This window comes from Eptatretus burgeri, chromosome 18 (genome assembly GCF_056783735.1).
Source record: "Eptatretus burgeri isolate ZD-2024b chromosome 18, Ebu_testis_v1, whole genome shotgun sequence".
NCBI lineage: Eukaryota > Metazoa > Chordata > Myxini > Myxiniformes > Myxinidae > Eptatretus > Eptatretus burgeri.
Window position 1 is genome coordinate 28,941,997 of NC_140978.1, and position 13,809 is coordinate 28,955,805.

The 13,809-nt window shown below is 40.3% G+C and overlaps 1 protein-coding gene across 7 annotated transcripts in view; it reads left to right on the forward strand.

Moving 5' to 3' along the window:
- Nucleotides 1-13,809, forward strand: part of LOC147008802 (receptor-type tyrosine-protein phosphatase gamma-like) — a 732,556-nt gene that overhangs the window by 567,672 nt on the left and 151,075 nt on the right. The gene's annotated exons all lie outside the window — the stretch shown is intronic.

Sequence of the window (13,809 nt, forward strand, 5' to 3'; positions counted from 1 at the left end):
AGGTGAATTATTTTATTTTGTTTTATATAAAAAGCAGGTGTTACACCGTTACCCGGTTGGGGGTCAGGCGGCATTGGGCCTTAAACCATGGAATTACACATTCTTGTCACACTTAAAAGAAACAGGAGGCATTTGTGGAAAAATCGAAGCAGTATCAGGATTGTTCTGTAATGACTGAATGATGTTGTTGACTGCAACGTTACTGCTGTGAGAAGTCAATGTGAGTGGAATTCTTTCATCTGTCTTCAGCTCTTATTGTTATGAAGCGGTCCGTCTGTCAATGTTGCGGGCACAGTCCATTGCACCATCCAAATGGGAAAAACAGGATGGAATAAGCAGGTTTCGTAAATAATTGCCACATTTTGTCAGACTTTCAAATGAAGTTGCTTCCGGTTCTGGGTTTGGAGCGTTGGCAGGGCTCTTTCAGGGCTCTCTGCTGATGATCTCAAAGTTAAGTTTCCGGTCGTTATCTGTCCCGTTTTAACTGTTTATTTTCTCACCTACATGTTACTGTGTGTTCCTAGTTCGGTTTAGTTTCAAAAATCATGCTATTTTGTGAGTTTTCTTCAAACTTGTCTTACTGGGTGCTTGAGGCCTACCCATCGTTCCCCTCGGTATATGATTGTGTTTATTTGTAGTTTCTCCCTATTACTTTCAATTTCTATCTTCCCCACTTTCCCAACGTCCCCCATCCCTCCCAACATCCCTCATCCCTCCCAACTAAACACTATTTCTTGTCTCAAATCCCAAAAAAATAAAATAAAATAAAATACCTTTCTCCTTGCATACTCACGAGTCTTGATCTTTCTTCTTCCTCCTCTTCTTCCTCCTGCCGGCACACCATCTTTATTCTACTGAGCTCACCCTCTCTCGCAATTACCTTCACTATTTCTTCCGATCTACAACCTTCCATTCCCGAATCTTACCTGTTCTTCAAAAATACATCAAAATCAATAATCTTCCTTGTATCCTTTCGATCTCTACACCACCTGCAACCACGTGTCTCTCTCAACTCTTTCTGGTACTTTTCATCGACCCAGCAGCTTCACACTGCGTTTACTGTCCAAATTCACCACACTCTTCCACGATTTTACTTCAACCTTACCTTTTCCGAATGTTACACAATCCTTAATTAAAATAAATAATTTCACTTTTGACTATACAAAGCAATTGCTTCTCCCATAACCACGTGATCTTTTACACCCCCTGCGTCTATCGATCCAAATTCAACATTCACTCCACGGTTTTTTTCGACAACACTTCCATGACCGAATCCGATGAAAACTCTCTCAAACAATAATAATAATAATAAAAACGATCTCTTGTAATGCTTCATCTTTCTCTTTCACACGTGTGGTAATCTTTACTGTATCATAATGCACTACTCCTACTATTTCAACAGACTGTTCTCAATTTGACCTTTCCTTCATACCTTGCCGAAAAAATCCAATTGCTGCAGCGTTTCTTCTCTCCATTCTCTGAATTCGTCTTTATTGCATCCATCGAGAAATGTGTTTAATCGCATCCCTGACCTAAAACTTTACAAACTCCAGTTTGCTATGAATGTTCACTTTCCATCAACCATTCTTTTTTTTTCCAATTTCAGTGCTAACTCACCCCTCTCACCCCTCACTCTCAAAGCAACCATCACACTCTTCTCCCTCCAAGCCTCCCTCTCACCTCTCCCAAAAACTCCCCCTCACCTTTCTCCCTCAGCTATCCCCACTCACCCTTCTCCCACCATTCATCCCCCTCACTCACCCTTCTCAAAGTTGCCCACCCCTCATCCACAAAGCCGCCTCCTTCCACTGCCCTCTCACCTCCATCTCTTCACTCCACCTCCTCAAATCCTCAACCGCCTTCTGCCCCTCTCTTGACCCCCCTCTGCCCCAGTACCGCAGAGCCTTTTCTCCTCCTCATCCAGCCCCCCCCCCGAGCCATTCTGCCTCCCCCACACTCCTTCAACAACCCTCCCTACCTCCCCCCCTCATCCCTTGTCCTAGCCTCCCCCTCCCCTCCCACCCCTGCACCCAAAGCCTCCTCCCCTCTCTCATCATTAACAGTGTGGACCTCAAATATCCGAGGCCTTCGCTGAAACCTTTTAGATCTTTCCATACAGGTTGCCACTGACAAACCAGACATAATCTCCCTAACAGAAACTTTCCTCCCCCAAGACGTGTCTGACTCCCAAATATCTCTCCCTGGTTACTCCCTCCTCCGGTATGACAGACCTGAACCTCATCCTGGTGGAGGAGTTTCTCTCTTCATCCAAGACTCTATTCCTCACTTTCCTTGCACTGCCCACACCCCCAGGAATACCTCTGGTAATGGCTTACCCTCCACTCCCACCTCATGTTTATGTGTGTACTGTACCGTCCACCTAACAGTGATGACTCCATCTACACCTCACGATCTGAAAACATGGGCCAACTTCTATCTTCTCATCCAAACTCTCTCTGCCTCATTTGTGGCGACTTCAATTGTCATTATGCCAGTTGGATAGGTGTGGGTACCTCTCTCACCTGTCATGACACTTCAGCAAAAGCTTTCTGCGACTCATTGGGACTGACTCAATCGGTCAACTTCCCTACCAGGATCTCAACCAATGGTACTCCATCTCTTCTGGATCTGATTTTGACAAATTTCCCTGAAAATATCTGCTGCTCTTTCTCTGCTCCAATCGGTTCTTCTGACCACGTCCTTGTCAAAGTGGACATCTCTCTGGCTATAATCAGAGAACCACCTCACCGCCGTCGAGTCTGGCATTTCACTCAAGCCGACTGGCAGGGTCTCCAAGCAGCCATCAAACTTATAGACTGTTCTCCTATCTCTATTTTCTTCAACATCAACTCATCCTGGGAATTCTTTCAAAGAAACTTGCTCTCCCTCATGCACAGATTTATCCGCTCTCGTCTTCAGTTGTCCAACCCTTCCTCCCGCCCTTGGTTCACTGAAACTTGTGGTGAGGCAGTTGTCCTGAAACAACTTGCCTTTGCCTCATGGAAAGCAAACCCAACTGAGGGCAATCTCAGTTCCTTCCATAAAGCTCGGAACAAGTGTGTATCTACCCTCAGGAAAGCCAGAAAACAACATCTTTCGAAGCTCAAGTCTGAACTTTCAAACCTCTCTCCCTCCTCAAAATCCTGGTGACGTCTAATCAAATCTGTTTTGGGTGTATGTTCCCCCTCCATCCCCTCCCTTACCTCAAATGGCCACACTGCTGATACCACACGTGAAAAGGCTGAATGCCTAAACTCGGTGTTTGCATCTAAATCTTGTCTCCAAAACCCATTGCTTTCTCTACCCACCTTACCCAGTCGCACCCAACTGTCCCAGGACTCTGCGTCCTTTTCTCCTGACAAGGTGGAGAGCTTGCTGTCAATCCTCAACTCAGATTCTGCAACCGGTCCAGACGGCATCAGCCCACGTGTCCTAAAAACCTGCTCTTCTGCTCTTGCTCACACTCTCTCTGTTCTATTCATCCTCTCATTTGCTCAAGGTCAACTGCCATCTGCTTGAATATCAGCAAACATTTCTGCCCTGCACAAAAAAGGTACAAAAACAGATTCCTGCAACTACAGACCAATCAGCCTTCTGCCAATCATCAGCAAGGTTATTGCATCCATCATAGCTTCAGACATAAAATCCTTCCTCTTCTCCAATGGCTTGATTTCTGATCATCAATTTGGCTTCAGACCAGGTCACTCTCCCATGGATATGCTGCTTCTGCTCTCCCAACAATGGATGGAAGCCCTCGATGCCAGACAGGAAATCCGAGCCATATCCCTAGACATATCGCGTGCTTTTGCCACAGTCTGGCACCCTGCCCTGCTCAACAAACCCTCTTCCTATGCTATCCAAGGCCATCTCCACTCATGACTTACAGACTTCCTCTCCTGTCGCAGTCAACGTGTGGCCCTAAATGGAGTTCTTTCATCCCCTCTTCCTGTCCAGGCTGGAGTTCCTCAAGGTAGCGTTCTGGGCCCTGTTCTTTTTCTGGTTTTCATCAATGATCTCTCCGGCTCACTGGAAAATCCTCTTTATCTCTTGGCTGATGACGCCACCCTCTGCCGTACCATCCGTCATCCCCCAGACCGGCAAGCAGCAGCTTCTTCGCTCACTGCTGATCTGGATAAAATCACAAACTGGTCCAACACGTGGAACATGTCTTTCAATCCGGACAAATCTCACACACTCACTATGTCTCTCCGAAAGCACTGTTTAGAACCCCCCCCCCCATCCACTTTCTTAACAATCCTCTGGAAGTAGTCCTTTCTTTCAAGCTTCTGGGTCTCACTATCTGCCATGACCTTTCCTGGGAAAGCCACATTTCAAACCTGGCCTCCAAAGCCAGTCACCGACTGGGAATCCTCCGTCGTGCAAAGTCCTTCCTCGGCCCACCTGAGCTCCTGACCACTTACAAAGCTTTCGTCCGAAACCTGATGCAATACTGCTCTACCCTCTGGGCTGGTGCTCCTGCCTCCCACCTTTCTCTGCTTCACGCTGTGGAAACAAGGCAATCTCCCGTGATGAGGCTGAGTCTTTGGGCCTCTCACTCTCTCACCGCAGGCAGGTCGGTGGTCTTTCTGTCTTCTACCGTCTCCTCTCCATCCTTGCCCCCCCTGCTCTCTCAGCGATTTGTCCCCACCACATTTCCGCAGGCCGCTCAAGGTGGGCCAAAAACCCCCTTCTGGTAAAACTACCAAAATCACGAATCACTGCTCATCTTCACTCTTTCATTCCTCTTTTTTCCCGCCTTTGGAATAAACTCCCTCACTCTATCCAATCCCATTCTTCCCTCTAGGCCTTCAAAACAGCTGTTCACCACCACCTTTTATCATCCTCCATCCAAATCCTCGATCTTTTCTACCCCTGATAATCCACTCAAGCCCACCTCCTTCAAATTCCCTGCTTTCCTTCCTGAAAGTCCCTGCAATGTCCATCTTCTATTCCCCATGTTCCCCACCCCATCCCTCTCCCTTCCACTGATCTCCTAATGTCTCTGTTCCCCACTGTTTTGTCCCTCCCACTCCCTCCCCTCTTGTCTCACGCCCCCCTTGCTGTGCGTTGTGTGTTAGCTCTCACACGAGCCTCGACAAGTTATACCAAAAAAAAAAAAAATAAAGATTGAATCATCGCTGTACAAACAGAGGAGCTCAAGAATTGAGAATGTGGAATAGAACGTTTAACGAGGGAACGGTAAGATGATGAATATGGCAGTTAACTGTATGAATCAGTCGGCACGTAATGGACAGTGGTGGCCAGGTCATTGACGGAAACATTAATGTCGAGAAACGTGAGAGAAGTATCTGAAATCTGCCATATGAAATTGAGAGCAGCATGAAGGAAATTAACAGAAGTGATGAACCGTTTGTGTCTGGAGAAATATGTTGTACCTTTGGCGTGCGTCATCTACTTTCTACTACGTCGCAGCCAAAAAATTATCCTTTGGGATTCTCAAACTGATCAAACATTTGTTCCTCTGCATAACGAACAAAAATATTTTTTTTTATCTACTTTATTTAAAAAAAGATTTAAAAGATCTACGAGCTATTTTAGGGCTGACAGCGACCCCAATTATTGTGCCTTTGTGGAATTTGGCAGAAAAAGAAAGGCAATTGAGAGTGAGAACAAGTTTGCATAAATGAAGTAGAGCTCCAATGTTAAATAAAATTCGACAGCATCCCATTGCAAAAAGGTTTTTGAGGGCTCGAAGTCCCTCGTCATGAGGAATGACATCATTAGGAATGATCCATCGTGGAAAAAAAGTTAACTGTTGACGGGAAAGATAACTTGGTCAAATATTTTGAATAAGGGACATGAAAGAAGGGAGGGATTGAACGAGAACAGCTATCTTCTTGTCACGATAACTACAAATCATTTCAGGAGGACAACAACGAGCAGAAACAATAAGGCAGCCAGAGTTGTTGACCCATAAGTGCAACATTCTTGGAGTGGTGATAATTAGGCTGCCAGAAGATGAAGAAGCAAGGAACAAACTTTATTTTCAAACTCGACACATTAACTCCGAAGGAGATTAGTGAGCATTTTTCATGTACCTCATTATCTTATTGGGGTGCAGTTGAGTTTTTATTAACCCGACTCTTTTTTTTTTTTATAATGTCATCCTCTGTCTGGTTTTTTTGTTTTGTTTTTTTTTGTTTTGTTTTTAATCTCCCACCCCTTTTTTTCTTGTTTATTTTACTTTATTACTCCTACTCGGTGCCCACATCCTCACTTTTTCACCTTTATTCACTTTTAAATTTGTTTTCTTTGCAATTGCTTGAGCAATTGACACGAAACTTTCAACATCCGAGTGCCTCCCCATGGAGATTTAAAAAAAAATAAAATTACGTGATGATTTGATGGAAAATGCGGCTGGCGTTCCAAAAAGTCTGTTTTCTGTCGGCATGGGCTGCAGGGAGTTTCACGTATCAGGAATAAACTGCCTCAACCTCGCGAATACCTCTGCCACCAAAAGTGGACGGAGGTTATATTTTCACAACTGTCTGTTTGTCAGTCTTATCTGTCTGCAAGCAGGATATCTCAAACAGTTATGGATGGGTTCAGCTGAAATTTGGTGGACAGATTTAGAATTTTGGTGAAGATCCGGATTCGAGAATTTTTTAAGTGATTCTTCACCATTGAGTGATATGGCCAAAAACGATAAAGAGCACAATATCTCAAAAGGTTATGGACATATTTGGATGAAACTTGGCACACAGGTTTGGCGTGTAGGAATTATGACTTGATTAAATTTGGTGAAGATCCGCATCCGGATACGAGAATTTAAAAAAAAAATATTGTGTTTTTGTGTTTATCTGTCCACGAGCAGGATATCTCACAAAGTTATTGACGGATTTGGATGAAACTTGGTGGACAGGTTGGGTTTGTGATAAGGACCAATTGATTTGATCTTGGTGAAGATCCAGATCCAGATCTGGATAATATAATTATTGCAGTGTTTTTTCACCATTGAGAGATCGTGGCAAAAACTATATACAGCCTGATATCTCAAAACGTTGTGGACGGGTCATGACAAAACTTGATGGATGAGATGGGTCGGTGATAAGAACAAGCCGATTCGATTTTGGTTAAGGTCCGGATTCAGATCTGTCATTCCTGTCTGGCTCATACCTGTGTGGCTCATACCAGAGCCATGCATGAGCCACGCATGACATACAACATGTACATTTTTCAGCCTGGTGGAGGTATGCGCTCAACCGAGTGCCATTCTAGGTTTTCTGCTTTAATACCTAACTCCCCTTTCTCTCTTCTCTTTTCTCTTGCTGCTATGAAAACCTCTTTAAAAAAACAAATTAATTGTGCAGTTCCCTTAGACCTCTCTGATCGTTGATTTATGAATTCAGTCACTTTGATCATCCACTCCGAACACCTGATTTGATAGCAAAGACCCTTTATTATTTATTTATTTTTGAATCTTCATATTGGAGCTTGCACATAAATCACACAGAGGACTTGGGCAGGCCCCTCCTCCATTATGGAGGTGGTGTTACCGCTGATGTCAAGAACTCTAATGCTCATTGTTTATTGTCTATACAACCCCCTCTATACTCCATGGTTTCCCTTCTGGTTGCATATGCCTCTCTGCAACCACCTAAAAATTGTCTGTGTGGTTTACCATCCATGAGTCTCTATATGGTACCTTCCATATGGATCATCTCTTAACCATCCATTCTAATTTTCTGTTTCTCATACCCAGAGATTTCAACTCTCACAATGCCAGCTGGCTGGGTGTTAGCTCTGCAACAAGCCAACAACCAGCCAGGACATTACAGCAAAGGCCTTCTGTCAATGACCTAATTTGTAAACTTCCCAAACTGGATTTCTACAACCAATGCATGCTCCCTCCTGGACATAGTAATGCTGAGCTTTCCATCCAATCTCTTCTGTTCTTCCACCTCTCCTGGCTCTTTTGACTCCTATCTTGTCAAAGCTCAAATTATCCCTCATGCCTCACTGATGCAGAATATGGCTGTTTTCACAGGCCAACTGGCTGGGACTTCAGTTTGTCCTTCCACAAAAGGAATGGGTCACCATCTTCACAGCACATGACATTGATTCTGCCTGGGCATATTTTTCCAACAGTATATTTTTCTCTGTCGAAGGGTAAAGCCTAGCCCAGTCTTGTCTTGGGCCCAGTCCAGTTCCTCTTCTGCATATGCAATCTCTCTTATGCCCTTGAAAACCCTCTCTTCCTATGTTTCAGACAACTCCACATCACATCACACAGTACCTCCATCCCTCTGTGAGGGGGATAGCAGCTGTAACTTTCTCTCTGCTGATCTGGAAATGATTTGACCCTGGTCTGATAAAACGGAACATGTTCTTCAATCCGAGAAAAATCTCAGTATCACCTTATCACCCCAGAACGGTCCACAGATTTCCATGGTCAGCCGCTGGAACAGGTTCAGTCTCTTGAACATCTTGGCCTCACCATTAGTCATGATCTCTGCTGGGATAATAAAATAGCAAAGCTGGTCTCCAAAGCCAGGCACAGAATGGGCATCCTCTATCGATCTAAGTCTTTCCTTTGAAAAAAACCAGAGCTACTTGCAGTTTACATGTCCTTTGCCCATAGCTCAATGGAGTACTGTTCTTTGTTTGTGGCTGGCACTCCAGCATCACATCTGTTTCTCTTCGATTCCTTGGAATCTAAAGCTCTCAACATTATTGAAATATCTCGCAATGAGGCCGAAGCACATTGTCTGTTACTTTCACATCACAGGCAGGTCGGTGGTTTTTTTTTTCCTGCCTCTTCTACAGCAATGCTCCCTCTGACCCTCCCGAGCAATGCCAGAATTCACGCATTCTTCCAGTAACCGCCTTATGGTTAAACTTCCAAAATTCAGGTGAATTGCACACCTCAACTCTTTTTTACTTTGAAGCTTTTCTGTTTCACTCTTCTCTCTAAGCTTGGTGTTGGCTCAGTGGTTAGGCTGGTGGCTTGGGATCTTAGGGTCCTGAGTTCAAGCCCTGTCGGCCACTGAATTAATACACCGGGGGTTGACAGCCTGTCATCCTTCCGAGGTCGGCGAAATGAGTACCAGTTCCAGTGTGTGTCCTGGTCGAGGGGCACTGCATCAGTGACGCAGTTGTGCTTCAGGAAATGGTAGCTACCCTGGCAGCTAAGCTGCCATACAACCACGACCACCACTCTTCCCTCTGGGGCTTCAAGCACGCAGTGCACGACCACCTTTTGCGAACTCCGTCCCATGATCTTTATTACACCATTAACTCTTCCGAACGCAATCCCAATCCTCTTTCTTGTTCGTTTTAGTGTTTCATCCCCTCCTCTTTCTCTTCCTGTTTGTTCATTCCCTTATTGATTATGCTCAATTGTTGCACTAATACCACACACTGTCACTTCAACCTTTCACTTCTATGAGCCTTGCTCTTGTAGAGAGGGGGAAAAAATCCATAAGGAAACAAAATATGGATTTACTGACAGTTGAACAACTCATGCATATGTATTGGACAGAATGAAATTGGACATCGCATCGATATGTTTGTAAAATAATTTAATCATTTATTTAAAGTGATGCATGACATTGAATTGACCTTTGAGCTGAGCTGAGATTTTTTTTTCTGTACTCTGTTCCTAACCTGACCATAAACTGTAACCTCTTGTGGTTCGTAGACAGGGGATCGCATCATTGAGCACACTGTACTCCTCCGGTAGGAACATGAGCCGGCTATTCCATCCATGCACGGGTATTCACTGGTGGATGTTAAAGATCCTATGGTGCATTTCAAAAAGAATATGCCATTGTGTGCTGGTACATTGGCCAAATAGTACATTGCTGCCCCGTTCTTGTGGGGTCACTGCACAAGCCCCATAGTCCCGCTTTCCAAAAATTATACAAACCCACAGCCAGGTGCGCAGCCATGCATGTGCACAATCTAAATAATTGCAAGTGGCAATAATTTTTGACGTTTTTAGGTTTATGCCAGTCAATATAGGTGCCCTGAAACCGTTTACGTTGATTTCGCTTGTCCATTCTCTGCTCCCACTCTCGGAACAATAGGTGTCGGCATTATGAAAACTGCTTATGTTGAATTCACTTTCAATGGCTTTGGGAATTCATTGCAGGGATGAATGGTTCTGCACCAGTGAAATGCCTTGCGATGATTACACCTTTTTCCGATTGTTCCCAGCAGCGGCGCACGTTTTTCCCAGCAGTGGGTAAATTTCTTGATGTAATTGAAATGGAAGTCACGTTTTCATGCTATGAATTTGTTTGGGGGGGGAACCTTTTGATCTGTTTGTAGCACAGGCAATGAAGCTATAATCAGTGTTAGTCTCACGCTCTAAAATGACATCCGGTGCAATCTTCACCTTTCGTCGTCTGAGCAGTGGTGATGTGGAATGAGCAAGGTACTTCAACCTGGAGTGCCCATTTACCACATTTGTACTTTTGACATTTAGGGGCATCACTTTTCCTTTCTTTGTTTCCCCCACCACCGAAGGTGGACAGAGGCTATGTTTTTGCCCTCGTCTGTTTGTTCGTTTGTCTGTCTGTGAGCAGGATATCTCAAAAAGTTACATATGGATTTGGATGAAACATTGTGGACAGGTTGGGGGTGTTTGCAAGGACAATTCCATTAGATTTCGGTGATGTTCTGGATCCGGATCCAGATACTAGAATTTAAAAAATTATTTTTCACCATTGAGAGATAGAGCCAAACACTGTATATAGCACAATATCTCAAAAAGTAATGGATGGATTCGGACAAAACATGGAGGAAAAGTTGGTGCACGACAAGGAAGAATTGATTAGATTTTGGTGAAGATCCGAATCTGTTTACAAAACATAAACTGCTCAGCCTGACGGAGGTCTCTTCCGATAGGCGTTCTAGTTACGATTTCATTATGAATTTGATTTGTGAACGCTGCCAAAATATTGTGTCCCTAAATTTTACATAAATGTTTATTTCGCTCTGCACACCCATACATGAGAGCGGTTAAGTTGTCGAGTTGGTTTGAGTCCCATGTCTGCTCAGCAAACACTTCCACACCCAGTAGCCAAGTGGCGACCCATCCGGGATTGGTTCTTCGCGAGAGGCAGCGTTTTTCGTGTCTTCACTTGACACATTGATGACTGAGATGGGCACATTCAGTCAAAACAATGCAGTTGCTTGTAACATCAATACCTTCTAACTTTGAACATCAAAAACACCTCCTGAAGCCACGAGAAGCAGTCAATATAAAGTTATGCAGGCTTTGTTTCAACAGTTACCAGCCAACCATGCTTGATCTTCTTCCTGTCTTAGCCCATTCCTCTTCCTGGCATCGTCGTCTCAAACTTTCCCAATTGTCATGAAACACTTGTTTATGGAAAGCAAATATGTGAAAGCTTATTGAAATTAATAAACAATGTCTGAGACTAAATATGAAAACGAAGTCCTGTTCAGTTTACTTTGTTCATCGCTGTTCATTCTTCATCCTTCTATTGTGTAAACAGATACACCGCTAAAGACTGTGGTCAACAATTACTTGTAACATTTTTATTGTAAATATGTAATTATAGCAGCAACTCACGTCAGACCACGGGCTCGACTCACCTGACTGGGCTCAGCAGTCAAGTCCATGGTATGAGTTGCTCTGCGAGGCCAGAGAGGAATGCAACGTCTTTGAGCGATGATGGTCAACGTCTAGAACTGATAAATTCTTTTGTCATCTTATTAATCATTCGCAACCTCTTTCATCTCTTCTGCCTGATATTCAGTGCTTTTTAAAGGTGCAAAATAATAATTAGGATTATCGTCGGCCGAAAAATGGACAACAATAATCCTTTTGGTTTGACTCAAAATGTATGTGCTCACCCATCAACTGATTGGCTGATCTTCATTCAATCAACCATCTGCATGCTTTTGGAAAAGGGTCAGTTTATAATGCAGCTGAGCTCACATTGACAACCTGGATGGGTCAATTACGTGGAAATGCAGTACCTGCTGATTTCCATGTGTCTGCGGTGGGAATAAGGCTGATGAGGGAGGGAGGGATCTTGATCCTCAGACATGCCAATTTGTAAATAACTTCAGGAATGAATAAGCTTTGTGAGACGAGGCAAAAACAGAAGAAAAAAAAAACGGTCACTGGCTTCTTATTTTTATACATTTTTGTAGATTCATCATCGGTATATTGTTTGTACAAATGTCAAACAAATATAGATTCCACAATGGTAATGTACTCAACATTGATTTGCTAAGAGTATTGCCCAGAATAATGTCTTGCTTCTGCCGTTGGTTGATACCTCCATATGCCGGTTGCAGAGGATGGAATGGAGACCGACCCGGCTTCAAAGTATCCTCGTCCATCAAAGTATACTCCTCCTTCTGCCCTTATGCAATCTTCTGTACACACTTAAACAATTAAATTTAGTTTCCTGATTCAATAACTCCTTTAATAACCCACCATTCCTACTTGCGTGATCCACCTTCATCTTCCTGTTCTCCTTTCAACTTTCCAAGCAAGTATCACAGCACACTTTGCCACCTTTAATTGCAAGGAGGTATATTTTTATGTCTCATATATTGGGTAAAGATGTATACAAGCTTAAATTCAGAATTTATAGTAGATTGCTTAAGGAATTTTGTTTGATATGACAAAGATATATGTGTATATATATATATATATATATATATATATATATATATATATATATATATATATATATATATATATATATATATATATATATATATATATATATATATATATATATATATATATATATATATATATATATATATATATATATACATATATATATATATATATATATATATATATATATATATATATATATATATATATATATATATATATATATATATATATATATATATATATATATATATATATATATATATATATATATATATATATATATATATATATATATATATATATATATATATATATATATATATATATATATATATATATATATATATATATATATATATATATATATATATATATATATATATATATATATATATATATATATATATATATATATATATATATATATATATATATATATATATATATATATATATATATATATATATATATATATATATATATATATATATATATATATATATATATATATATATATATATATATATATATATATATATATATATATATATATATATATATATATATATATATATATATATATATATATATATATATATATACATATATATATATATATATATATATATATATATATATATATATATATATATATATATATATATATATATATATATATATATATATATATATATATATATATATATATATATATATATATATATATATATATATATATATATATATATATATATATACATATATATATATATATATATATATATATATATATATATATATATATATATATATATATATATATATATATATATATATATATATATATATATATATATATATATATATATATATATATATATATATATATATATATATATATATATATATATATATATATATATATATATATATATATATATATATATATATATATATATATATATATATATATATATATATATATATATATATATATATATATATATATATATATATATATATATATATATATATATATATATATATATATATATATATATATATATATATATATATATATATATATATATATATATATATATATATATATATATATATATATTGTTGCGGATTCGCGCCCGCCGGCGTGCTGACGGCCACGTAACTCGAATCGC